Here is a 26,889-nt window from a genome sequence, read left to right as displayed (position 1 = left end):
ATGACTAACCAGTTTAAATAAAGTAAAATTTGAAGACTTGTTTGATGCATTACCATAGTTTTGGTTTGGTAATCATTGCTAAATGTAGTAACTTATGGTAAACCCTAGTAAAATGTACTGTAATTGATGTTTACCATAGTTTTTGGTTGATGACTGTAGTTTAAACAAAGTATTTTTAGTAAAACCACGGTAAACCCAATTCAAATGGTCCTTTGTAGAAGTTTACCATGATATTTGCATTGTAAACACAATTTATATTAAGAATTTGAGGTTAAAATATTGTAAATACTGTCCAAATTGTCTTTTTTTATGGAAGTTTACTATTGATTTAACTTGGTTATTGTTCTTTAAATGTAAAATCTCATGCTAAACCTAAGTAAAATGTTGTGTAATAGAAGTTTACCATAGCTTTTTGATGCTAATTTTAGTTTAAGTGAAGCATAAAATCATTGTAAACCAAGTTCAAATGGTCTTTTTTTGAAGTTTTCTATGATATTTGCATTGTAACCTTAGTTAAAATTAAGCATTTGGAGTCAAAACAATGTAAATAATGACCCAAAACCATAGTGATCCCAGTTAAAGTTACCTTAGTATTTTAATTGTACATTTAAAATAGAAATGATGGAGAGAAACCATTGTAAACCCCGCAAATACACTGTAAAAATAATCTGTAAAATAACAGTTAAATGACTGTATATTTTAACAGATTTTTTCCGTATACACGTATTACGGGTGTTTTTCCGTTTATATACATTTTCGAATTGCATTGTGGGAAGGGGATCGCAGCTCAGACAGCGTTTGATGGACACCGGGACATATTTCTTCCTCTGTTTTTTCCCTGGTAAGTACGATTAATAAAACATATAACAATATTTTAGTTAAAAGACTGCTTTATTACCTTTTTATCGTTATTTAAAATGATTTTTGTCTTTTATGAAGCGCCCATGGAAAGTACAGCAGTGAATTACGTTTAATATTGTTAATAAGATCAGACTTTATTTCATTAAGATCAAACTGAGCTATGAGTGGTTAAATGTAATTTAAACAAGCATTTACCTAATGATTTTTTTTACCTTTTTATGCGTTTTTCTCATCAGTAAATATGATATCTGTTCATTTACAGTTGTTTGTCCGTATTTTTCTAAACTGCCGTGCGCGGGAAGTGGCGTGACGTCCAATCACCCACTCACTCCCTCTGCACCTGACTGGATTAACGGTAAACGTCAGTTTGTCTGTAAGAGTGTAAAAGGTATGTTAATTATTTTATAGAAATATAAATGTTTTCTTTGTACAGTGCATTGAACAAGGGATAGCATTCAAAGTTTGTGTCACTGTGTAGTTTGGTTGATATACGTTACCTTTAATGAACACTAACGTTAACGTGTTTCAAACGCTCGTAACACCTGACCGTCTGTGTTTGTTTGCATATTAATGACTAATTTCATATTTTTACTGACGTTATCAAATGTTAGCTTTAGTTTGACCGACGTATTAAGGCTGTGTGACCGAGTTTCAGTGGAACAGCTTTGCTGGTTTTTAAGTAAGTTATAAGTTAGACTCGCGTGAATTGGAGGCATTTGTAACTCGGTATGAGGGGAAATACACACTCGTAAAGTTTTTATTAGTGGTGGGCCGTTATCAGCATTAACGTGCTGCGTTAACGCGAGACTTATCGCGCGATAAAAAAAAATATATCGCCGTTAATCTATTCTCAACGTTGGGTTGGGAGCTGGGTGACTTTCATACTTTGATATTTTAGCGCGGATGTATACCTGACCGGTGAGCCGTCTGACAAACAAGTGCCCTTATGAATCAAATCAGCAGGATGCCTGACTTTAACTGCAGTTCGGCAGTTTCACTTTAACTCATGAACATTTCATTCATCCCGCGTGACAAACTGGGGTAATAGACGCAAATAAGAAGCAAGAACTGATGAGAATGTTATGGAATAACACAACGCTCGCCAAAACGAACGAAAAAAAAACTTCCGCATTTCGCGACGCGTGTTTGTGTGTACAGAGATAACAGAGTTATACAGTACGTGTGTGACATTTAAAAGTATTTATAGTGTTTACACTGTCATGCGTTTTCGGCCTCAAATACAACGTGTACCTTAAAGCACACAATTAAATGTTTGTTGTAGTCGAGTTGAACTGTCATTGATATTTATTTATTCACTTTTAAGAACCTCAAGGGCAGCTAATATGAAGATATAAAGATGAGTTGTTCTTCCACAGTCTTAAAATTCTTCAAACTAATTGTCAGTTCGATTCATTATAGCAAACAATACTTTCTTTACTATTAGGAGATCAGGAGTTTTATTTTAATGAAACCTTGATAATAGAGTGAACTACACATGGTGTTATCGCAAATGAAATCTTTTTATGTAGATTTTAAGTGAGTTTTATTTGCACAAATAAGGTTCACTGATATTTTGCTTTGTTGACTTTCAGGTTCTTTCATTTTGGTTATAAGTACATGTTACAGGTAAATTCTTAGATTCAATCCAAACTGAATTTGAATTAATACGGACAAATGAAATAAAATACACCTGGGATTTTAAATGTTTTCATTTTTTTATTATTCACAACGTTTGTGAAGTCTAAATGTAGACTGTCTCAAACTGAATGAGAGTTATTTTTGATGTAGGTGTGTTGGTGTAAAAATTGATGCTGACTGGTTAGTACTGCATTTTTAACCATAACAATAATGATTTATATTTAGCATTGCATCTATTGTCATTTTACCAAGAATGTGTTTGCTCTTTCAGAACTCAGGCAGTTGTGCTGGACCCTCTGTACCTTATACAGGAGATGACTGTAAACTTTCAAGTTTAAGAGGTAAAATGTTCAGGGTTTTTCTGTTTGATTTTGAGTGTTTTGTAGATATAAGGTTCACTGATATATGATATAAGATTTGCTTTATGTTTATGTTGTCATTTTAGTTATAAGTACAAGGTACAGGTACATTTTCACAGCAATCTAAATTAAAATCTTAAATCTTACATTCAATCCAAACTGAATTTGAATTAATATGGACAAATGAAATAAAATACACCTGGGATTTTAAATGTTTTCATTTTTTTGTTATTTACAAAGTTTAAAGTTTAAAAGTAGACTACGTGCTGCATGTTTCAAACTGAATGAGTGTTATTTTTGTTGTAGGTGTGTTGGTGTAAAAAGTGATGCTGACTGGTCAGTACTGCATTTTTTAACCAAAAAAATAAACAATGATTTATATTTAGCATTGCATCTATTATAATTTTACCAAGAATGTGTTTGCTCTTTCAGAACTCAGGCAGTTGTGCTGGACCCTCTGTACCTTATACAGGAGATGACGGTAAACTTTGAAGTTTAAGAGGTAAAATGTTCAGCGTTTTTTCTGTTTGGTTTTAAGTGTTTTGTACATATAAGGTTCACTGATATTTTGCTTTGTTGATTTCCAGGTTCTGTAATTTTGGTTATAAGTACAAGGTACAGGTACATTTTCACAGCAATCTAAATAAAAATCTTAAATCTTACATTCAATCCAAAATGACTTTGAATTAATATGGACAAATGAAATAAAATACAGCTGGGGTTTTAAATGTTTTCATTTTTTTTTTATTATCCACAAAGTTTGTAAAGTATAAAAGTAGACTATGTGCTGCATGTTTCAAACTGAATGAGTGTTATTTTTGTTGTTGGTGTGTTGGTGTAAAAATTGATGCTGACTGGTCAGTACTGCATTTTTATAAATAATACAAAAAATTAAAATAAAAAATGATTTATATTTAGCATTGCATCTATTGTCATTTTACCAAGAATGTCTTTGCTCTTTCAGAACTCAGGCAGTTGTGCTGGACCATCTGTACCTAATACAGGGGATGACAGTAAACTTCCAAGTTTAAGAGGTAAAATGGTCAGGGTTTTTTTGATATTGATGCTTTTATTTTTATTATTTGGCAAACCAATTACTTGTACCTATATTTTTACTAAGTGTTTACATGAACACATTTTGCTTCAGTAAGTTTTGAATTTTGTTAACATGTATTCAAACTAAAAAGTACTGGGTTGATGTGGGTGTTTTATCTGGGTTTTTTAAGCTGCTACTGTAATCTGTTAAATGAACCAAGCAGTTATTTATTATTATTATTTATTTTTGCATCATTTGAAATGTTACAAGTTCTTTATTTTGGTAATGTCTGTTTAAAGTGATAAGGAAATAACTGGTCCACTGCTGAATCTCTTTTCTTTTCTCTCTTAGCCACCTGATGATGAGAGAGACAATTTCAATGTGGGCATCTTGATGGTGAGCCAGGCCTTCATGCTGATTTTGTGACCGTTTAATATATTTAGCGTCATTGTAATAACTTTATTTCAGGATGCAAAACTGGCTAAAAATCTACTTTAAATTTCAACATTAATTGTATGATAGTGTGGTTGATTTAACATTTTATTTAATGTTGGGTTCATTGTAAAAAAATAAGATTTAATTTTGGTTGAATAAATGCTGATTTTGGGACAGTTTTGTCTATTTATTATCATAGAATTACCATTATTTCAGGGTGGAAAACTGCCTAAAAATCAGTGGTGACTTTTTAACGTTGTTTCAATGATAGTTTGATTGATGTTTTAACATTTATTCAATGTTAATTTAACGTAGGTTTGCTCTCTGGGTAAGAACTAACTTAAAAAATGCGAAAAACTTATGTATGTGCCACTTGAATTTTGTATCACATGTTATTGGCATGTTATGGAATTTAACTATGGCAAATAAGTGAGAGGAGATGGAAAGCTATGATGTCTACACGTTTTCCTGAAACATTTTCAAGGTCAATTCTTTCTTGTATAAAGATAGTGGAAAAGAAAGAAATGTAAAACAAAATGGTTTATAATTTTTTTACATTTTATTTCTTTCCTTTATTGTTTTTTTTGCCTTATTTTTGTTCTTGCACTATAATTATTTCTTGTAATATTTGATTAAGTAAATATATATTTTTTAATTTCTTTTAAATTATGTAGCAGACATGTATTTGAATAATTTTACATAATAATTATAATATTTATAATATTATTTATAATATTAATAATTTAACATATAGGTGTGCATATATGTACCCATATATGTACATGTAATATAGGAAAACAGCCAATTTTATATTTGTCACATATTTCAAAAACCTAAATCAAAACCTATATTAAACCATATGTTTATATAGGTTCTTTCCATGTGGACGTGTACCAGACCCAACACACAACTCACTTTTCTTTTCTTTTTTTCAGAAGAAGAGTCCACAGTCACAATAACAAGATCATTGAGCTGTCCCCTAATTGTGGTGAGCTACATGTTTAGTCTCTTATGTGCTAAACATTATGTAGCCTAAGGAAGCAGCCCTGACTCTGGAGTTTATATGAAGGTATGTTTTTACATTTTTAAGTTTATTTCATTTTTATAAGACAAGTAAGTTGATACATGTTTGTTGTGTTTACAACAGGAGCATGCTGAGTAACTATCCAGAATGTAGGTCCATAGCAGAAAAAAGTGCACCAAGCAGAAACATACCATCTAAACTCCTTCGATTCCTGTCAGACCAGAAAGACTTTCAGAATCCTTGGAAGATTTAAAGGTAATTAAGCACACCGGTAATACTTTATAATAACTAAACACTATTGATTAATTTATTAAGCATTAGCAAAAAGTTCTGTTAAGCTTTAACTCTACATTAACAGACCTTAGTATACAGTTTATAACTACAGCTGCAAATGCTGTAATCTTGACTTATAAGCACATCTATAATGTGCTTAATGATTTTGTTTTTATATTTTGTTAATGATTAATTTTTCATTACTAAATTTAGTATAGCATTATTTACAAACCAGTAATTTAAGAATAGTTGGTGTATTTTTTTTCTAATCATTCAGAATGTGTAAGTAAATGGTTAATAAACTATTTAAACTAACATTTATATATCTTATTATTCAGGCATATAGTAATAGTTGGGCAGCACAGTGGCTAGCACTGTTGCCTCACAGCAAGAAGAGCTCCGGGTGCTCCGGTTTCCCCCACAGTCCAAAGACATAAGCTATAGGGAAATTGATTAACTTAATTGGCTGTTATGTATGAGTGTGTTTGTAAATGTGTGTATGGGTGTTTCCAAGGGCGTACTCATGCTATGCACAGTTGCCTTGAAACTGGAAGCGTGCTTGTCTCCCCCGACGACCCGCACTCACATTGCATTCGAGCCTGAGCATGCTTACATCATCAATAACGCACTGTTCAGTTTAACAAGTGCTCTCACTCAGCACAGTGGAGATTTCTTTATATTGTTATATCGTTTTAGTTGTTCAATATGCAGTGACACGCAGTCAAATATTTCACCGAACAGATCAGCCACTTTTGACGCTCATAAACAATCAAAGTCAACGTGCTGCAGGTACTAGGAGGTTTGCTAAAGGTGCAGCTGTTGTGCAGTGAGGGGTTTGTGTCTTTAATCTATGACAGTTTGCAAGGGACTTTGATTTGGATAAATTAACCACTATTACTGTTCAATGAACGCAAACCCCTTACTGCACCACAGCTGCGCCTTTAGCAAACCTCCTATTCCTGCAGCACAAGGAGTTTATGATTGTTTATTAACATCAAAAGTGGCTGATCTGTTCGGCGAAATTCTTGACAGCGTGTTACTGCATCCCAAATGACTAAAACAATATAACTAAAGAATTCTCCTCCGTGCTGAGAGCACTTCCTAAACTAAACAGCGCATCATCGATGATGTAAGAGTGCTCAGGCTCGAATGCAATGTGAGTGCGGGACATCAGGGGAGACAGGAGGGAGGACAAGAGTGCTTCGGCCTGGTTCAAGGCAACTATACATAGTGTGAGCACACACTAAGCTGAAGGAAAATACATGAATGAATAGTAATTGTTATACTTGTATATAAAGTATAAAAAATAAGTATATAAAGTATATACAGTACTTATTTTAATAAGTGCTTTTGTTAACTTCATCCAGTTTTGTAGCCTAAAGTGAGGATTGTTTATGCTTTGTAAATCGCCTTATAAATCACAATTAAAGATTCAGTTATATTCTAAAAATGAAATTCATTTTATTGTATTAAATGAAAAATAAATCTTATCTAAAATAAAATTACTGTACAGTTTAAACATAGCTAAATAACACTGAAATGTTGCATCGTAATATATCATTAAATTATTTTATTGTTGTTTTATCCAGTTTTATGTTATATTTTGGCACTCCTGCTATTCAGCAAGGTTTAACTGTCGTTTATAAGGATTTATAAATCATAAATAATCCTCACTTTAGATTAGGCCACAACTGGAAGAAATTTTGTAAATAATGCAATATTAAATATAATATTATATATATATATATATATATATTTTTTTTTTTAATCTATAAATAGTAATGTAAAATCAATCATTTAAGTTTGATAACACAATTATTAAACTGTAGCTGTAGCAAATTTTGCAGCTGTATTTATAACCAACTGCTAACATCTATTAATGTAGAGTTAATGCTTAACAGATAATGAATTCACTATTTGCTAATGCTTCATAAATGAATCATAGCCCGTAGTTATTATAGTGTTACCAGCATAGTTTGTTTATATTACTGTTTCTCTCTTGCATTATTGTTCCGAATATTGTCAAAAGTACCTACACTTTATTTTGAAAAATCTTAAAGTGATTTCTCACCCAAAACTGAATAATTGATCATTCATAATTTACCTACTCTCTTGACATTTTAAACCTGTATGACTTTGTTTCCTCTGCAAAACACAAAATATCATATTTTAAAGAATGTTGCTCCTATTTCTCCTATTTTGTTCTGTTGAAGTATGTCAGTCAGACAGGCTTGAAATGACAAGAGTGAGACATGAAGATGATGATAAAACTTTCATTTGTGTAAACTATTGACATGCAAGGAATTACCCCAGTTGTAAGTGAAATGTCATTAGTAATGTTTTTTTTTTTTTTTTTTTTTTACAGCCATTGAAGTATCAGTATTGGAGCGGAAGAAGACCCAGTTGTATCGTCTGTTTCCTGCCATCTTGCAGTTAACCTGGTTTCTTAATGTAAAGTACTTGTAATTTGCCCACTTGTCCTCAATTATCTTAAAGCTAACATTTAAAACTAATTTGCTTTGAGATTATTTGCCAAGACTTCTCACTGTGTGATTCACATGTCAATATGTATTTATTGTGTGTATAACTAGCTATTTGGAATTCAAATGATTTGTATTCATTAAAGAATCTGTTTTAATTGCAAAGTTGTTTTTGTACTAATCATTGTAAGTTCACAGTTAACAAACTATTTACTGCTTCTCTACACATACAGTATGGAATACATGTTTTGTTTTACTATGGTAAACCATTAGTAGTGTATTTTCCATATGTATAGGTTTATCCTTACCAACTGCTATTTCTATGCTGCTTGAAGAGCATTAAATTAGTAAAATAATATTTTTTTTACAGTAGGTATCCCATTAAAACAAAGAATCTGTTCATTTTTTCACTGTATATATACTATTAAAAAACAAAAAAGTCCTCTTTTTACAGTAGGTATACAATTAAAACACAGAATCTGTCTGTTTTTTTACAGTAGGTATACTATTAAAACACAGAATCTGTCTGTTTTTTTACAGTAGGTATACTATTAAAACACAGAATCTGTCTGTTTTTTTACAGTAGGTATACTATTAAAACACAGAATCTGTCTGTTTTTTTACAGTAGGTATACTATTAAAACACAAAATAGTTCCGCTTTTTTACTGTTGGTATACCCTTAAAAACACAGAAAATAACCGTTTTTTTTTATATAGAAAACCCTTAAATTACTATAAAATGGTTCGTTATTTTACAGTAGTTTAACCGTCAAAAAACGGATATTTTTTAGTTTTTTTAATGTGGACACACTGTCAATTAACAGAAGTTTTCCGTTTTTAATTTACGGTAAAATATTTGTGTAATGAGCTGCCAGTACATTTTACCGTTTTTTTACGGAATTTTTTTTTAGAGTGTACCTGTTGTATGGATTACCATAGTTTTTGTTTGATAATCATTGCTTAAATGTAGTAACTCATGGTAAACCCAAGTAAAAGGCTCTGTAATTGAAGTTTACCATAGTCTTTGATTGATAACGATCGTTTAAATGAAGTATTTGGAGTAAAACCATGGTGAACCCAACTCAAATAGTCTTTCGTAGAAGTTTACCATGGTATTTTCATTGTAATTAATTAAATAAAATTAAATAATGGTAATGAAAACCATTATAAATCATAGTTTTGCTTTGTAAGCATTGGTTAAATGTTGGTTAAATCTCATGGTAAACTCAAATGAAATGATGGAAGTTTACCATTATTTTTTTGATAACGGTAGATTAAATAAAGTGTTTCAAGAAAAAAAGGTAAACCAAGTTCTTTCATAGATTTTTAAAATAATATTTGAATTGTAACCACAGTTAAAATAAGGTATTAGAAGTAAAACCATGGTAAACTCTATTCAAATGGTTATTTGTTTCTTTAACATGTAAAATGAAAGGAAAATTCACAAAGCAACTCATGTAAACACCTTAATCATATTGCAGTCTTATTCAGATTAAGCCAAATAATTCGATCACTGATGTCCATGTAAATGTAGTCAGCGTGCGCTAACAAAATAAACGCCAGTTTTGATTCCACACAGACTTTAAAGGTCTGCATTGTGAGTTCCTGCGGTGACGTCGACTCGTCCTTCATCAGACTGTCCAACACAATCTCATGGCAATTCGTAACTTTTTGATTTAGTACGATTTGCTCATCACCCAATGACGGTTGGGTTTAGGGGTGGGGTTAGGTGCCACGCCTCCTTTTTAAAATCGTACAATTTGGTCCGACTGAACTCGTACGAAATAGCCACTAAACTGGCAAAACGTAAAATGTTTACGTTTTCTCCTGAGATCAGACTGGACTTTCAGAAAGAGACGTGCGAGAGACTCTCTGAATACATGCGTCCCATCAGGCCAGTGACGTCTCCAAAGTGAGCACATACAGAACGATGCAGTCACGTTTTTAGCAAGGTTAACAACATAAGCCGTGCTGGATAAATGAGCTCCACTTACCGGCTGTCACAGATGGACACCAGAGAACAGCAGCTAAAACACTGAAAATAGACCAGAACTGCTACTACTGTAGGGCTGCACGATATGACTACAGTTTCACAAGACAGTTGGAATAGCTCTATGTGATGGTTTTCTGGGGAGTCTTCAAGTACAGAAACTGAATAATTATAATAAATTTTTTTTCTTACTCTGCTTAGTCTCTACCCCACTTTCTTTACATTACGGTGCGCTGATTGTCGCCTTTCACTTTGCAACCTCTGAACCAGTGAATGCATGTTTAAGCGCTGACTGACAGACGCGCTCCATACAATAAACTGATCCCAGATCAGCGTCTGTACGCGCCATTTAAAGGGACACTTCTGTTATCAAACAAGTGCGCAGCAAATGAATCTCATGTTTTGTTTAGTTTGATAACAGAGGTGTCTCTGTAAGAATGCACAGATCTATAATGAAAGCAGTCCATTACTTTAGAAACTGTTTGTGCTTATTTAAGAGAAAATAAGCTGTTTAAAATAAAACATGCAGGACGGAGATGTTTCATATTATTCAGTGTATTTGTCTGTTTAAACATACACCCGCTCCTCTGTAAATGGCGTGTACAGACGCTGATCTGGGATCAGTTTATTGTATGAAGCGCGTCTGTCAGTCAGCGCTTATACATGCATTCACTGGTTCATAGGTAGCATACGCACAGTAATGTAAAGAAAGTGGGATAGAATGGTAAAATACGGGAGAATTTCGGCAAAAACGGGAGGGTTTACGTGAGTGCAGTGAACAGGAAGTGTTTGTGGAGAAACAGTTTTGCCAGATAACATCTTTGCGAGGGAACGCAAAACATCTTTGCGAGGGAACGCAAAACATCTTTGCGAGATAACGCAAAACATCTTTGCGAGGGAACGCAAAACATCTTTGCGAGAGAACGCAAAACATCTTTGCGAGAGAACGCAAAAAACTTAGAAATATATATTTTCCTCCCACCCATTTTTTTTTCTTTCACCCATTATTTTTTTTCCACCCACCCATTTTTTTTCTCCTCCACTACGTCCCTTCCGGGGTTCCGTACAAAAACAATCAATTAAAGAAGGTACAAAAGAAAATGGCGTCAAGCTCCCTATTTACTATGTTCAAATATTTACAATCACAGACAAATCCAAAAAGGGGCCAAAAACAGCAGAGTAGTCATTTAACAGGCAGAGATCAGATTTTCAACATCAACAAAGCAAGAACTAAAGCACTAAATACTTTCAAAGATCTTTCTCAAACACTTAGACAAACTCCAATTCAACAAATCTAACAAACAAACACACACTTTCTTTCTATAACCATAAACACACCTCTACCAACCACAAGTGAGCTCAAACAGCTAAACAGGAAGCGACAGAGGAAGAATTTATAGGCAGCCAGGAGTCAGCTGACTAGGCAGGGTGTGGCATCAATTGGAGCAGGGGCAGGACCAAACAAAGGAGCACGCAGCTACTTCCTGCAGAGAGACACAGAACACTTCCCAAAAATAAAAAGAGCAGAATTAATACATAAAGGGACATAACAGTTACCCTCAACTCCATTGTCGTCTATTTCATTGTTGTCTACACCATTGCAATCTACTCCGTTGCCCTCAACTTGTATACAGTCTACTCTATTACCCTCAACTCTGTTGCCTTCAGCACAGTTGCCCTTAAGTCAGTTGCCCTCATCTCTGTAGCCCTCATTTCCATTACCCTTAACTCTGTGGTCCTCAACTCTGTGGCCCTCAACTACATTACTGTTTACTACCTTGCTCAAAATCCAACCTGAAGTTTCACACAGAATTTTAAGACATTTTAAGAATCGATTTGATCAAGTAGTTTTTACCAGATGTCGTATTGGGCATACGAGAATAACACATGGGTTTTTTGCTCCAAGGTGAAAACCCAACTCAGTGTTTGTGCTGCAAAACTCCTCTTACTATAAAACATATTTTACTGGACTGTCTTGCTTTTACTGATTCCAGAAGGACTTTTTATGAAATGAACTCTTAAGGACATTTTTGACAAAGTGAAACCAGAAAAGATTTTAGAATTTTTATCATGTATTAATAGGGATGTAACGGTATCAGAATTTCACGGTACGGTAATACCTCGGTATGAATGTCACGGTACGGTATTTATTGAATCATTTACAGGAAAAAACAAAACTTATGAAAATACTCCAAAAAAGTGCCAAAAGTGTCAATGACATACAAATTAGCCATCTATCTGTAAGATTTAAAACAGGAACTTCAATTTTAATAACAAAAAAATATTAAACCATGTAAAAAAATAAAGTTTCAATTTGGTATTGTTGAAAACTCATCACATTCAACATTTAATCACTCACTCACTTAGATAGAGATGGGTTTAAAGGAAAATTATCATATAAATATAATCTGGTAAAAGCTGGTATCTCTGGGCATTTACAATGTCCCCTGCAACAGAAAAAAACCCTCTCATTTGGGACTGAGGTTTCTGGGACAAGAGAGATATGACTTGGCCCAGGTTGACAGCAGTGGGTAACGTTGTGCATTGTCTTTCCCCCACTTGAGAAGACAAACCATGAGTGAGATAGAGATCTCATGTCTGCATCAATCTGAACAGTGTGCTGACAACACCGCTATTCAGTACGCGCGCGACAACACAGCTGATAAGAACTCGCGCGACAACACAGCTGATAAGAACTCGCGCGACAACACCACTATTCAGTACGCGCGTGGTGACAACACCCGCTTTAGGGTTTTCCAGCTTTTTTTTCATCCCCGCTTCTAGCAGCACACTCCATTTCCGCATTACTGGATCTGTAGCGACAACAGACCGCAAGGGATTATGGCCCAGCCTGGGCTGATGGGAATTGTAGTTTCCGCTACCTCCCGTTCGATTCATTCGCCTGAGCAAATTTTCTCAGAAGACCTATAGTTTTACAGAGTCATGCGACTACGGTAATATCGAAAAAAATTAATATTGCGTTATGACGGTATTTACAATACCGTTACATCCCTATGTATTAACACAAAAAATCTCATTTAATTTATGTTTTATTTTGTTTGTTTATTTTTAAATTGTATATTTATTGTTGAAAGATTCCTGCCATGAAGATAGCCTTGGTTGCTGACATGGCATTAAATAAAAAATACATTACTACCTTGCTCTCGGCTCAGTTGTCCTCAACTCCATTGCCCTCAACTCATTTACTGTCTACTCCGTTGCCCTTAGCATTGCCCTCAACTGTGTTGCCCTCATCTCCATTGCCCTCATCTCTATTGCCCTCAACTGTGTTGCCCTCATCTCCATTGCCCTCATCTCTATTGCCCTCAACTGTGTTGCCCTCATCTCCATTGCCCTCATCTCTATTGCCCTCAACTGTGTTGCCCTCATCTCCATTGCCCTTCAACTGCATTACCAGTCAACTGCATTTGTTTTATAACATTTACCAATAACCTTAATGACAATCATCAACAGAATCAAACATTTTCCATCGCATTTGAGTTGTTTTACGATAATAATTGATACTCTAAATTATACATTTGCTGTGTATCCTCACAGTTTAAGGAAAAAGTGAATGGAAATGTACCTGCAATTCTGGAATAATTCACAAAAGATTTCAATTGAAAATTAACATTACAATTTACTGATTTTTAGTAGCAAATGTTGGTCAATGGGGAACCACAATGGCTAATCACTTTCACATTGTTTTGAGTCTGTGAAAAAATACAACCTTACCACCATGAAAAAGCTGCTGAAAATTGGGGAATAATAATATGAAAGGAATTGTATTATTCATGCATTACATTATATCTAGCGGAAAATGTCAAAAACTGCCCCAGTCAATGATAAACAATTAATGCAAATACTTTTTCACAAGTAGAACTTAAAGCTATAACTTCCAAGAGGCGACCAATATGTGAAGCAACTATAAATGAGATTGACTGTATATAGAGGGAATCGCATTTAGTTAAATTTAGATGAATGTAACAAGTGTTAGAAATAATGGACTGAGTTTGACAATGCAGATAATGTGTGATACTGTGCATTAAACATTGAGTGTTTTTAACTTTTTAAAGAGACAGTGTTCAGAGACTGATAGAAAGACCCCCCCCACGGTTATGAAGTAGCCAGAGTTCAGACTAGGGGCCCTGTCATACACCCGGCGCAAGGCGGTTTTGCAGCACGCGGTTTAAAAAGCAAATGCATTTGCGCTCATATGCGCCCATAGACGTTCTGGTGTAAAAAAAAGTAGGCGTGTTAGGGAGGGTTGCTATTTTGAGGAACTATAATAGACAGATCAAAGTGGGTAACGCAGAGCACGTTAGTTGTGCGCCTCACTTAAACATTGCTTAATACACACAGGGTGTACAGCAATACGCAAATATCTTTACAAATGAAAAATAATTGAAGGATTTAAATATTCCAAAAATTATTATTTTCTTGCCTACATAAATATAAAAACCACCGCCTTCATGCCTTCATCTCTGAGGCTTTTTCAGTTTATTCATGACAAGTTGCTTTTGTGTAATGTTATTATTATTAGCAGTATTATTTATTATCTGCATATTTCTATTTGTTTTATTAAAACAAGGTTTTAATACCATACGGGGCAGGTTTTAGACCATATGGGGCACAGCATGTGTATTTAGGAGAAAATACACATTATTTTTTATTTATTTATTTTTTAACACACTTCGTTATTATTGTTCATTTATTCGTTTTCTGGAAATTAGAACTAAATTTAGAAATTAGTTTTGAAACAAATCTTTGCGCTTAATAATCAAATTAATTATGTATAGGCTAATGGTTGTCTGTGTACAACACGTTTCCCTATACGCAAGAGTGAAAATAAAGGATGAGGAGGCTCAGCTCTCATTCTTGTGCTGTAGATTCCTTTATTGTACTATATTAAATTATTTAGTGGCTATCTGATTATATAATATATACGTTTCTGCCTGGCCACTTACCAAACAGAATGAATGTAATAAATCAAGGTCTCGTTCCCACAGCTCTTTAAGGGCTCCGATATTACAGCAGAAACAATGGACCTTTCACTTTAATTAAATGCTTTTCCGTGCTCGTTACTTAAGGATAATGAGTTATTTTTCCCCATTTTCGGTCAGTGCTGAATTAACCCCAGCGTCCGGTGGGAGTTTGCCGTCTGTGTCCGAAACGTAGAATCATCTTTTTTTTTTTTTTTTTAACACCGAGATTAGATTCACAATCAAATGAAGGCTACGTTTATTCATTATTACTGTAACCTGTGAGTTTTATAGGGTGTAATGAAGGCAATTGATGTTAGTAAATGGACTGACCGAGCTAAACCCCGATTAGCTTAATATAACTGGATAGTGTAGGGGAAGAAGGCGTTATCAGTGTGATTGCAACACGGTAAAATAAAGATTTAACTGCATTTTTTTAAGTCTGAATAAACTTTGACAAATACTGCACAACTTTAGTGTGTGTTTATCTAGCATGGAGAACTATTTCTGGACTTTTTCGTGATTTTATCACTGTTGTTGTGTAGGGATTATTAATCAAGTCTGCTTTTTTGTAGTTTAATCATTGTAAATGCTGGTAAAAACATTGTTACCATAGTTTTTGCATGTTAACCACTGCATAACTGTAGTATTTGGAGTAAAACCATAGTAAAATCAGTTTAGATTGTATTTTATTAAATGTTGAACACAACAAATGGGACGTTGTCTTTTTAAAATTGAAGTATTTGCTTTAAAACCAGAGTTAAACCCAGTTAATATGGTGTTTGTGGACTTTAACTGTGGTTTAAATGCAATATTTGGAGTAAAAACATAATAAAACTAGTCCAAGTTATATTTTATTGATCTTTATCATTTTTGCGTTTAACTACTGACTTGTAAACCGAACGTTTACAATAGTTTTTGGTTGGGCAAAAGTAAACCCAATTTGATTGGTATTTTATGAGACGTCACCATAGTTAAAGCATTTGATGTAAAACCATAGTACATGTCATGCATTTTGCATTGATAATATGTATTATTTGAAGTAAAACCATGGTAAACTCAGTTGAAATGGTATTTTATGGACATTTACTTCAATTTGTATTTCATGGAAGTGCAATAGTTTAAGTTTTTGAAGTAAAACCATGGTGTAATAATTTCAAATAGTGTTTCATGGAAGTTTACCGTAATGTAAATGAAGTAAAACTATAGTAAGCCTAGTTCCAATACATTTATATAGACGTTTACCCTAGTTTAAACCAAGTATTTGAAGCAAGACCATAGTAAACCCACTTTAGCTGCCGGCAGCTCGCTCTCTGCTACTCTCACATGTTCGCCCACTGAAGCTAAGCAGGGCTGTGCCTGGTCAGTACCTGGATGGGAGACAACAGGGGAAAGCTAGGTCGCTGTCGGAAGTGGTGTTAGTGAGGCCAGCAGGGGGCGCACAAACCTGTGTGCGTCCAAATGCCCCAGTATAGTGACGGGGACTCTATACTGCTCAGTGAGCACCGTCTTTCGAATGAGACGTTAAACGCAGTTCCAATGATATTATGTGGATGTTTACCATTGTATAAACCAAGTATTTGAAGTAAAAACCATAGTAAATCTATATTAAATGGTATTTCATGGACGTTTACCATAGTTTAAACAAATATTTGTTTATTTGTTTAAACAAATGTTCTTTTAATGTAAGTTTACTGGTCTAAATGAAGTATTTGAAGTAAAACTACAGTAAACCCACTTCAATTGGTATTTCATGGAAGTAGAATAGCTTTAATGAAGTTTTTGAAGTAAAACTCTTTTAAACACATTTCAAATGGTGTTTCATGGAAGTTTACCATAGTTTAAATGAAGTAAAACCATAGTAAATCCATTTTCAATGATATTATATGGATGTTTACCATGGTTTAAACCAAGTATTTGAAGTAAAACCATAGTAAACCCAGTTCCAGTGATTATTATATGGATGTTCGCCGTAGCTTAAACCAAGTATTTGAAGCAAAACCATAGTAAACCCATTTCAATTGGTATTTCATGGAAGTACAATAGTTTAAATTGTAAGAATTGAAATATTGCAAATATTCTGATGCCTTTGACAATTCAAAACATGCTCAGCAAGGGGAATGCGGGAAAAACCAGTTCCTGCTGCATTTGCATCTGAGTTTGCTTCATCCCCCTAACTCACTCATATGGTCATTTCAATGTTTGAATGTTCTAGAATTAACCAAACTGACTTTAACTATCATGTTTGATATCATTTGAAATGTCTCAGTGCGATTGGTACAATGGTCTCATTCTCTCAGAAATAGACATAATCAGAACAATAAATATATAACTTCAGGCATCTTTTGATCCACTGTGAGGGGTGTGACACTAAGTGTGAATGCCTTTTGTTATATATTCACACCCCCTTCCTTGAGGGAATTCTTGGATTATTTAAGGTAAGGGCTAAGAAAAGCTCAAGGCGATTCTGCCTAACCAGATCAGCCCATAACATGGGGTCTGCCCCATGTTATGTATATTTCAAAGTCAGGAATGCATCTTTTTCATCTTGGATTTATCTTTGATAATTTGATGTTTTGTATTGATCATTTATGAATTGACTGATTGAATTGGCATAATACATTTACCTGACTAATAAATTGTAATGTTTGACCATATTTTGCTCACTCTGTAATTATTAATTCAAGTAGATTACGCTGTATCCTTGTTTCCGCACGTCTTGCGTCAGGTCAGTAGACGGACTAAAATCCAATTGAGATGGAGCATTGGCACACTAATTGTGTTTTAGGGATCCGGCTGACTCTTGATATTGATTCATGTGTACTTAGGTGGAAAGGGCGATAACTTCCGTCTAGGTCAACAAGGTGTTGCACGACTAACCTAGATTGGGTACCCGACCTTTGTTTGAAGGTAATATTATTCTAAATTAAGTTCATATGGGAAACCATGGGCTTGGTGAAAACCAAAGTTACTATAGAGTCCAGTAGTCGGGTACATTTATATTAATGCCCTAACCTCTAATTAGAAATGATGATTGTCTTAACTCAAAGGTGTACATCTAAGCGGGACTAACTAAAGTATTTTAGAACGAGCGCGCTGGTAGCGGCCATCTAAAGTATTAGTCAATTTACCTCTGTTTAATATTCAAGACTGACCGGAGTGTGACCGTGAGGGACGCCTTCGGCCGAGGCGATTTCTCTGAGCGACATGAGCACCCGAATGAACGGATGTAATAATTACTAGTGAAGACAAACGGTTCAAACATTTATCTAAATTACATATTGATATAATCTTCTTAATGTTTTATAATTGGAGTCAGATAAAACGAGGATAAATATATTAATATTCTAAACCATCTCATACTAAAATTGGAGTCAGATATGAGTTAAGTTTAATATAAATCAACATTGTGCACTGGAAAGACCGAACATGCAGTGAACCTTCATCCACCATTGGATACCGTCATTGGGCCAACTGGGTGGACCTTACAAAATGGTGACCCATCTCCGTGATCTCCCAACTCAGGCGAGTTACGTCTTTCCAGCACAAAATGGATTTATATCAACCAAGAGGTTTGGATCTTCTATTCTATCTTCAGAGGTTTGGATCTTCTATTCTATCTTCAGCTGCTGTGGTAAGTCAATTCTTCTTTGCCTATTAGAAATGTTGAGGGAAAGCTGGACGCACCCTATATAAGCACATTGATAGAATGAGTCGGAAATGCTCAAAAATGTTAGACCGGAATGCGTTATCCGGTGGGGTTGAGAATTAGACAAAACCACTTTGATCATCAGGGACATGATAACAGCAGTATAGAAAAACGCCATCCCTTGCTCTGAAATATCTCTTTGTCTGCTAGGCAGCAAGAGTTGAAGCTTAAATTGGAATAACATCATCCAAATTATATTCTGGAACTCAGTGGAGAGTCACAAATTAGATCCTAAAAGTTTGAATCAAAAATATCCATTGTTTTTAAATCTACTGTTTTATAAAAAAGAGAAAAATGGAAAAAAGGAAAACAGGAAAAAATGGTTTAAGATTTAAAAACAATTGTAAACTTTTAAATTGGATTAATAACAACAGTCTGTTTAAAGGCATTTGCATGTGAAAAATAAAGGTGAGCAGAACAGAATGATTTGATTGCAAAAAAGACAAATAAGCTCTAATGAAAACTCTGCTTTTACAAATCAGAAATTTGCCATTTAAATTTAATGGGGATAAATTCAAATATGATGCTGATCAATTAAAATATCCACTATACTTTAATTTAATCTCGAAACAGACTAAATATAAAAGATTTTAGCTTTAAATAAGCCCTTAGACCTCCTGATTGCTCAAACCTTTTCATATTCAAATGGCCTGACAGAGAGCAAAGAAGTCTCACCTCAGTGATAATAAGATGCTCAGAATGTATTTGCTGTAATTGCATAAAACAATGCACTGTGTTCTAAAACACTCTCCAGAGACCAGATATAATTATATTTAATACATACTATTTTAATATAATATAATTACATTAGGAATAAACAATAATGTACATTATATTATAATCGCCAATCATGGCACTAAAGACTAGAGATGAAACATTCACTTTGAGGAGGTTTGCTTTCTTTATGCTTAATGAAAACACTGACAGAACTACTATAGAATAACTGATTGTAAACCAATATAATCCTCGCTGAAAAAAACACCACCTACAATTAAAATTTGATCAGAGAGTTAAACTCACCAGAAAAATAATGAAAGGGGGATGGATATGATAACATTCAGAGTTACCAAAGTTTTTATGGGTCAAAAGATCTAAGAATCTGTGAGTCACACCATAAAATGACAACCGTTAAGCAGAGAACACCAAAAGGGTGAAATGATTTCTGCCAACAGATCTGACTGTTAATGAGAGCAAAAAAATGAACTATGGGTATCGGCCCATTAGATTGTGAACTGAAATTAATGAAAAATCATTGATTGATTCAGAAAAATGTCCCCAGCGGAACTGGGAGATAATGCTCAGAATACAGCAGACTGTGTAAACAGGTGTTACACACTCACAGATCTGACCAGCAACATCATGTGGCTTCCAGAATTAATATTGCAAAATGATGCATTAACATTAATTCCACATGATTGAATTTGAAACTGATGAAAATTCTAAAATAACTATGGTTCTTCTCTGCTTTTGTTCTCACCTTAGGCGGACGAATAACAAAGAACACTCAAGATCCGGTCCACATCAAACAAATACAAATGAGGGCGACAAAAGGTTAAGCCATAACCTGAGAGGCCAAAAGCCTCCCATCTTGCATCTCAAAGCAAGAACCCCTGTGAGGCAAATCCCTCACCTCCTGCAGTGAGTCTTCTGAAAAAGTCTTTGATCAGTCATCAGAATAACAATTATCCACAGCTGATCTTATCAATGGATTCAGCATTCTATGAGGCTATGTAATTTCACAAAACATCTTCAACAAAGATGTAAATTTACATGTTAAATGAAACAGAGACACAAAAAGATCTCATAGTTAAAATCTTCCCAAATTGCTTAATAGCAATGGGACTAAAACCATGGTTCCTGCAAAGACCATTTGCAACAGACTCTATTATTACGAATCCTAGTGGCATTTTTAAATTTGCTTTATACTATACACATGTTAAACCACATGTCCTGGATGAAAATGGAATTAACTATGTTGAAATTCATGATATTTGTTTCTTTGATCTCCAAAAGTAGAAAACTCTGCTATCCCCTGTATAGCTGCAGTTTGAACTACAAACAGGAGTATAGAGTGTGATAATTAAATTAACCATGAAAATGCATTTTTACAGGATCCGGCTTTGAACATTGCACCTTAACATGCTCCGTAAAAGATATTATATGGAATCAATTTGAGCCGGAACACACCTCATGTTCACATTCTTATGCTGGCTCCCTGCTAAGACAGGACTAAAATTTTGCAACACAATTATAAAAGTTGATTACCATTGTTTGGAGCATTACACTGACACATAGCCACAGGTAAACCCAGGCACATAGATAACACCTTAGTCTTCAAAGACCCAGGAGTCAAATCTCATTAATTAAGACCTTTTGTCCATGTTTATACAAACAAAACACATTAGCCTCACACACATAGAACAGAATAATTAATCTGATGACAGACGAGACAACAAACACCCTCTGACACCCTCTGTCAGCTGAAAAGAAATTACACATTTGCATGACCTTGACAACAAATTGATGGTATAAAACTTCAATAGAGGCGAACTTGCCATAGATACACTGACTGTTGTGGGGATGGTTGACAAACCAGAGGGCCCCTGGTTTTCCAATCTATCACCAATAACAGGTATAAGTACTAAAGTGATTAAAATTAAACCGAAGTGAGGACACTTCTAATAATCACTAGGACATTTAAATTTGACAAATACCATCAATTGTGTTCAAGCCCCCCCACACACACATAAACACACACACACACACACACACACACACACACACACACACACACAAACACACACACACACATAAACACACACACACACACACACACACACACACACACTAACACACACACACACACACACACAAACACACACACCACACAACATACACACACAACATACACACACAAACACACACATTATTATAGATATACCTTCATAATTATGGTTAAATAATGTGATTACTATCATGTATGACAAATATCTTCACGTTTTTTTCATTTTGAAAATGAATGTCATTTATTTGAATGTATTGTCATGATGATATGTTTTATGATGCATACTGCCTGTTATACTGTTTTAATAAGTTGCACTGACCTTTTGATAGCTTTACCTTGAGTAATTCAAACCAAGAATATTTAATATTCTCCCTATCATTATACCCTATCTCAGTGGTGACAAAGAATTATCTGTTTTTGATTGGACCTTTTAAACAGATTGAAAGAGACCTGAGACCAGTTGTACGACTCGCACTTGCTGACTTTTATGTTTTGATCATATATTTTATGCTTAACCTCATGACTTTCTCCAATGCAGAATGACACAAGTTCATAACTGTTCAATCGCTGAGCCATCAAGTTGCTGTTTAGGTGTCCGAGAGAAGGCAGTGTATACACACTGTAGACCCCCACATGCCGATGTCTGCATATCTGGAGATGACCAGATTCATCAGAAGAAGCAGACTATGAGAAGCCCACACGACGTGGACACTTTTGCCAGGGGAAGGACACAGTGGAAGCTATGAAGGCCTTTATGGACTGAATGAGCAGTGCATTCGAATCAGGCTCCTCAAAAGAGGTGAAAACGAGCCTGGACCTGTTTAGCCACCTGCTGAACACGACTTACAACTGAAAATGCTACAGAGACTGTCTTGAATTGCCCCTAAATGACCTCAACAAGGATACATAGTGACCCCATGGACACATTTATATCTGACCCACGGGATCAAATGGGGGTTATCTGTAAGAATTGAAATATTGCAAATATTCTGATGCCTTTGACAATTCAAAACATGCTCAGCAAGGGGAATGCGGGAAAAACCAGTTCCTGCTGCATTTGCATCTGAGTTTGCTTCATCCCCCTAACTCACTCATATGGTCATTTCAATGTTTGAATGTTCTAGAATTAACCAAACTGACTTTAACTATCATGTTTGATATCATTTGAAATGTCTCAGTGCGATTGGTACAATGGTCTCATTCTCTCAGAAATAGACATAATCAGAACAATAAATATATAACTTCAGGCATCTTTTGATCCACTGTGAGGGGTGTGACACTAAGTGTGAATGCCTTTTGTTATACATTCACACCCCCTTCCTTGAGGGAATTCTTGGATTATTTAAGGTAAGGGCTAAGAAAAGCTCAAGGCGATTCTGCCTAACCAGATCAGCCCATAACATGGGGTCTGCCCCATGTTATGTATATTTCAAAGTCAGGAATGCATCTTTTTCATCTTGGATTTATCTTTGATAATTTGATGTTTTGTATTGATCATTTATGAATTGACTGATTGAATTGGCATAATACATTTACCTGACTAATAAATTGTAATGTTTGACCATATTTTGCTCACTCTGTAATTATTAATTCAAGTAGATTACGCTGTATCCTTGTTTCCGCACGTCTTGCGTCAGGTCAGTAGACGGACTAAAATCCAATTGAGATGGAGCATTGGCACACTAATTGTGTTTTAGGGATCCGGCTGACTCTTGATATTGATTCATGTGTACTTAGGTGGAAAGGGCGATAACTTCCGTCTAGGTCAACAAGGTGTTGCACGACTAACCTAGATTGGGTACCCGACCTTTGTTTGAAGGTAATATTATTCTAAATTAAGTTCATATGGGAAACCATGGGCTTGGTGAAAACCAAAGTTACTATAGAGTCCAGTAGTCGGGTACATTTATATTAATGCCCTAACCTCTAATTAGAAATGATGATTGTCTTAACTCAAAGGTGTACATCTAAGCGGGACTAACTAAAGTATTTTAGAACGAGCGCGCTGGTAGCGGCCATCTAAAGTATTAGTCAATTTACCTCTGTTTAATATTCAAGACTGACCGGAGTGTGACCGTGAGGGACGCCTTCGGCCGAGGCGATTTCTCTGAGCGACATGAGCACCCGAATGAACGGATGTAATAATTACTAGTGAAGACAAACGGTTCAAACATTTATCTAAATTACATATTGATATAATCTTCTTAATGTTTTATAATTGGAGTCAGATAAAACGAGGATAAATATATTAATATTCTAAACCATCTCATACTAAAATTGGAGTCAGATATGAGTTAAGTTTAATATAAATCAACATTGTGCACTGGAAAGACCGAACATGCAGTGAACCTTCATCCACCATTGGATACCGTCATTGGGCCAACTGGGTGGACCTTACAAAATGAAGTTTTTTGAAGTAAAACCCTGTTAAACACATTTCAAATGGTGTTTTATGGAAGTTTACCATAGTTTAAATTAAGTTATACCATAGTAAACCCAGTTCCAATGATATTAAATGGATGTTTACCATTGTATAAACCAAGTATTTAAAGTAAAACCATATTAAATCTACTTTAAATGGTATTTTATGAACATTTACCATAGTTTAAATGAAGTAAAACCATAGTAAACCGAGTTCAAATGATATTTTATGGAAGTTTACCACAGTTTAAGCCAAGTATTAGAAGTAAAACCATAATAAATCCATTCTGAATGGTATTTCATGGACATTTACTATAGTGTAAATGAAGTAAAACCAAGTTTACCATAGTTTAAACCAATTATTTGTAATAAAACCATGGTACACCCAAGTCAAATGCTATTTAATGCAAAATCACTGGTCTAAATGAAGTATTTGAAGTAAAACCATAGTAAACCTACTTCAATTGGTATTCAATTGGTATTTCATGAAAGTACAATAGTTTAAATGTTTTTGAAGTAAAACCATGGTAAACACATTTCAAATGGTGTTTCATGGAAGTTTACCATCATTTAAATGAAGTAAACCCATAGTAAGCCTAGTTCCAATGATACTATATGGTCGTTTACCATAGTTTAAACCAAGTATTAGAAATAAAACCACAGTAAACTTACTTCAGTAGGTATTTCATGGACATTTACCATAGTTTAAATTAAGTATTTGTAGTAAAACTATAGTAAACCTACATCAATCGATATTTTACAGAAATGCAATAGTTTAAATGAAGCTTTCGAAGTAAAACCATGGTAAACACATTTCAAATAGTGTTTCATGGCTCATTTGCCATAATTTAAATGAAGTAAAACCATAGTAAACCCAGTTCCAATCCAAACCCAGTTTTATACAGGCGTTTACCATAGTTTAAACCAAGTATTTAAAGTAAAACAATAGTAAATCCATTTTGAATGGTATTTCATGGACATTTACCGTAGTTTAAATGAAGTAAAACCATAGCAAACCCAGTTCAAATTATATTATATGGAGGCTTACCATAGTTTAAACCAATTATTTGTAATAAAACCACACTAAACCCAAGTCAAATGCTATTTAATGCGAGATCACTGGTCTAAATGAAGTATTTGAAGTAAAACCATAGTAAACCCAGTTCTAATGAGATTATATGGACATTTACTACAGTTTAAACCAAGTATTTGCAATAAAACCACAGTAAGCCCAGTTCAAATGTTCCTTAATGATTCTGGATGGGGTGTGTAAGCTTCCTTTGAATGTTATTTGCGGAGCGTCCTGTGAAAGTGTATCACTCCGTATGATTTTCGACCTCTCGACATTGGCTTCGGCAGCATGTGTGGTTGGAATACAGCAGGAAACTGGTCTTTACTGGGCACCGCTGTGTGTGTTTTCTGCCCGTCGGCCTGTTGGTATCTGATTAAACCGAGGTGATTCAGCACAGAAAGCTCTTATTACTTGTTTCTGTATTTGCCGCGGGTGTGAATGACGGGTAACACGGTAAACGAATGAAGTTAAGTGTAAGGTTATCATGCATCTGGCTGAGTCTAATCAAACGCTTGGCACACGCTGAAGGAATTGGGATCTGTCAGCCGGAGAGAGAAAGAGCGAGCACGTGTTTGTACCACAGCAAAGTAAGAGCACCTTTCATCCCCCATGGTGTGAAATATAGTTTTCATTAAAGAGCAGGCAGCAGTTTTCCAATGAAAGTCCAAACAGCACAGCATGCGTCTCTGGGGAGCACGGCCGAAAAAAGCCCTTACGCCGGGTCTTACTGCTGCGCTTTCATGTTGCAGACCTCTGAATGGATTTCTCTCTTTCCTCCATTTCCCTTTTCTTTCTTTTTTTTTTTTTTTAGTTTTCATTTCTGTTTCTGGTGGTAATCGCTTGTTGTTTGGCCGATTTCTGGCTGTTGTCTGTTTTCTGGGCTCCCAAGGGAGTAATGGAGAGCAAGGCACTGTAATATTTTTTAGTTTATAAACTCAGGCAAGCTATTAATGATTAATCTTAAATGCTGAAAACATTACTCTTAGGGTTGGTTTTGTTAGCTGTATGTTACGGAAAAGATATTTAATATTATCTATTATTAATATTTGCATACGAATAGGTGTAAAAAACTAGTGCTTAAAACTTTTGCAATTTTTTTTAGTGGATCATTTTAAAATTTTTTGGCATTACTCTTAGGGTTGGTTTTGTTAAAACTGTATATTATGGAAAAGATATCTAATATTATCTATTATTAATATTTGCATTTGAATAGGCATTAATTTTTTTTAGTGGATCATTTTAAAATTTTTCCATAAATAACGGTTATGAAATGTTCACTGTTTTGGTTTCATAATATTGTAAACCAGTTTAGTTGTCAGATAATTACAATATTGAATTCACTCATTGACGTAAAGTTGCGATAAAGCCCTTACGTCAGGTCTTACTGCTATCCTTTTCATGTTGCAGACCTCTGTAAGGATTTTTCTCTCGTACATTTCCCCTTTCTTTTTTTTTTTAGTTTTCATTTCTGTCTTTGGTGGTAATCGCTTGTTGTTTGGGTGATTTCTGACTTTTTTTGGGCTCCCAAGGGAGTAACGGAGAGCAAGGCACTGTAATTTATTTATTTTTATTTGTTTGTTTTATGAGTTCAGGCAAGCTATTAATGATTAATGCTGATGGCATTACTCTTAGGGTTGGTTTTGTTAAAACTGTATATTATGGAAAAGATATCTAATATTATCTATTATTAATATTTGCATTTGAATAGGCATAATAAACTACCGCCTAAAACATTAGCAATTTTTTTGTAGATCATTTTAAAACTCTCCCTTAAATAATAGTTATAAAATGTAAAATTTTGTTTTATAATATTGTAAACCAGAT

General features: G+C 34.6%; 1 long non-coding RNA gene across 10 annotated transcripts in view; it reads left to right on the top strand.

The window, feature by feature from the left end:
• The first annotated feature begins 763 nt into the window (after positions 1-763).
• Positions 764-26,889, top strand: part of LOC141380132 (uncharacterized) — a 337,436-nt gene continuing 311,310 nt past the window's right edge. Inside the window, exons 1-14 of one of the 10 annotated variants that reach the window (XR_012397620.1) lie at positions 764-841; positions 940-959; positions 1,124-1,249; positions 2,454-2,487; positions 2,650-2,679; positions 2,771-2,840; positions 3,165-3,194; positions 3,291-3,360; positions 3,446-3,715; positions 3,823-3,892; positions 4,246-4,290; positions 5,265-5,398; positions 5,477-5,608; positions 7,992-8,269. This is a non-coding gene — a long non-coding RNA (uncharacterized lncRNA). Of the gene's footprint in view, positions 842-939; positions 960-1,123; positions 1,250-2,453; positions 2,488-2,649; positions 2,680-2,770; positions 2,841-3,164; positions 3,195-3,290; positions 3,361-3,445; positions 3,716-3,822; positions 3,893-4,245; positions 4,291-5,264; positions 5,399-5,476; positions 5,609-7,991; positions 8,270-26,889 lie in introns of those variants that run through there. The other 9 variants (XR_012397622.1, XR_012397626.1, XR_012397624.1 and 6 more) reach the window with 9 other exon arrangements.

Source organism: Danio rerio, chromosome 22, assembly GCF_049306965.1.
Source record: "Danio rerio strain Tuebingen ecotype United States chromosome 22, GRCz12tu, whole genome shotgun sequence".
Lineage (NCBI taxonomy): Eukaryota > Metazoa > Chordata > Actinopteri > Cypriniformes > Danionidae > Danio > Danio rerio.
This window is presented reverse-complemented; position numbering and strand designations above follow the sequence as displayed.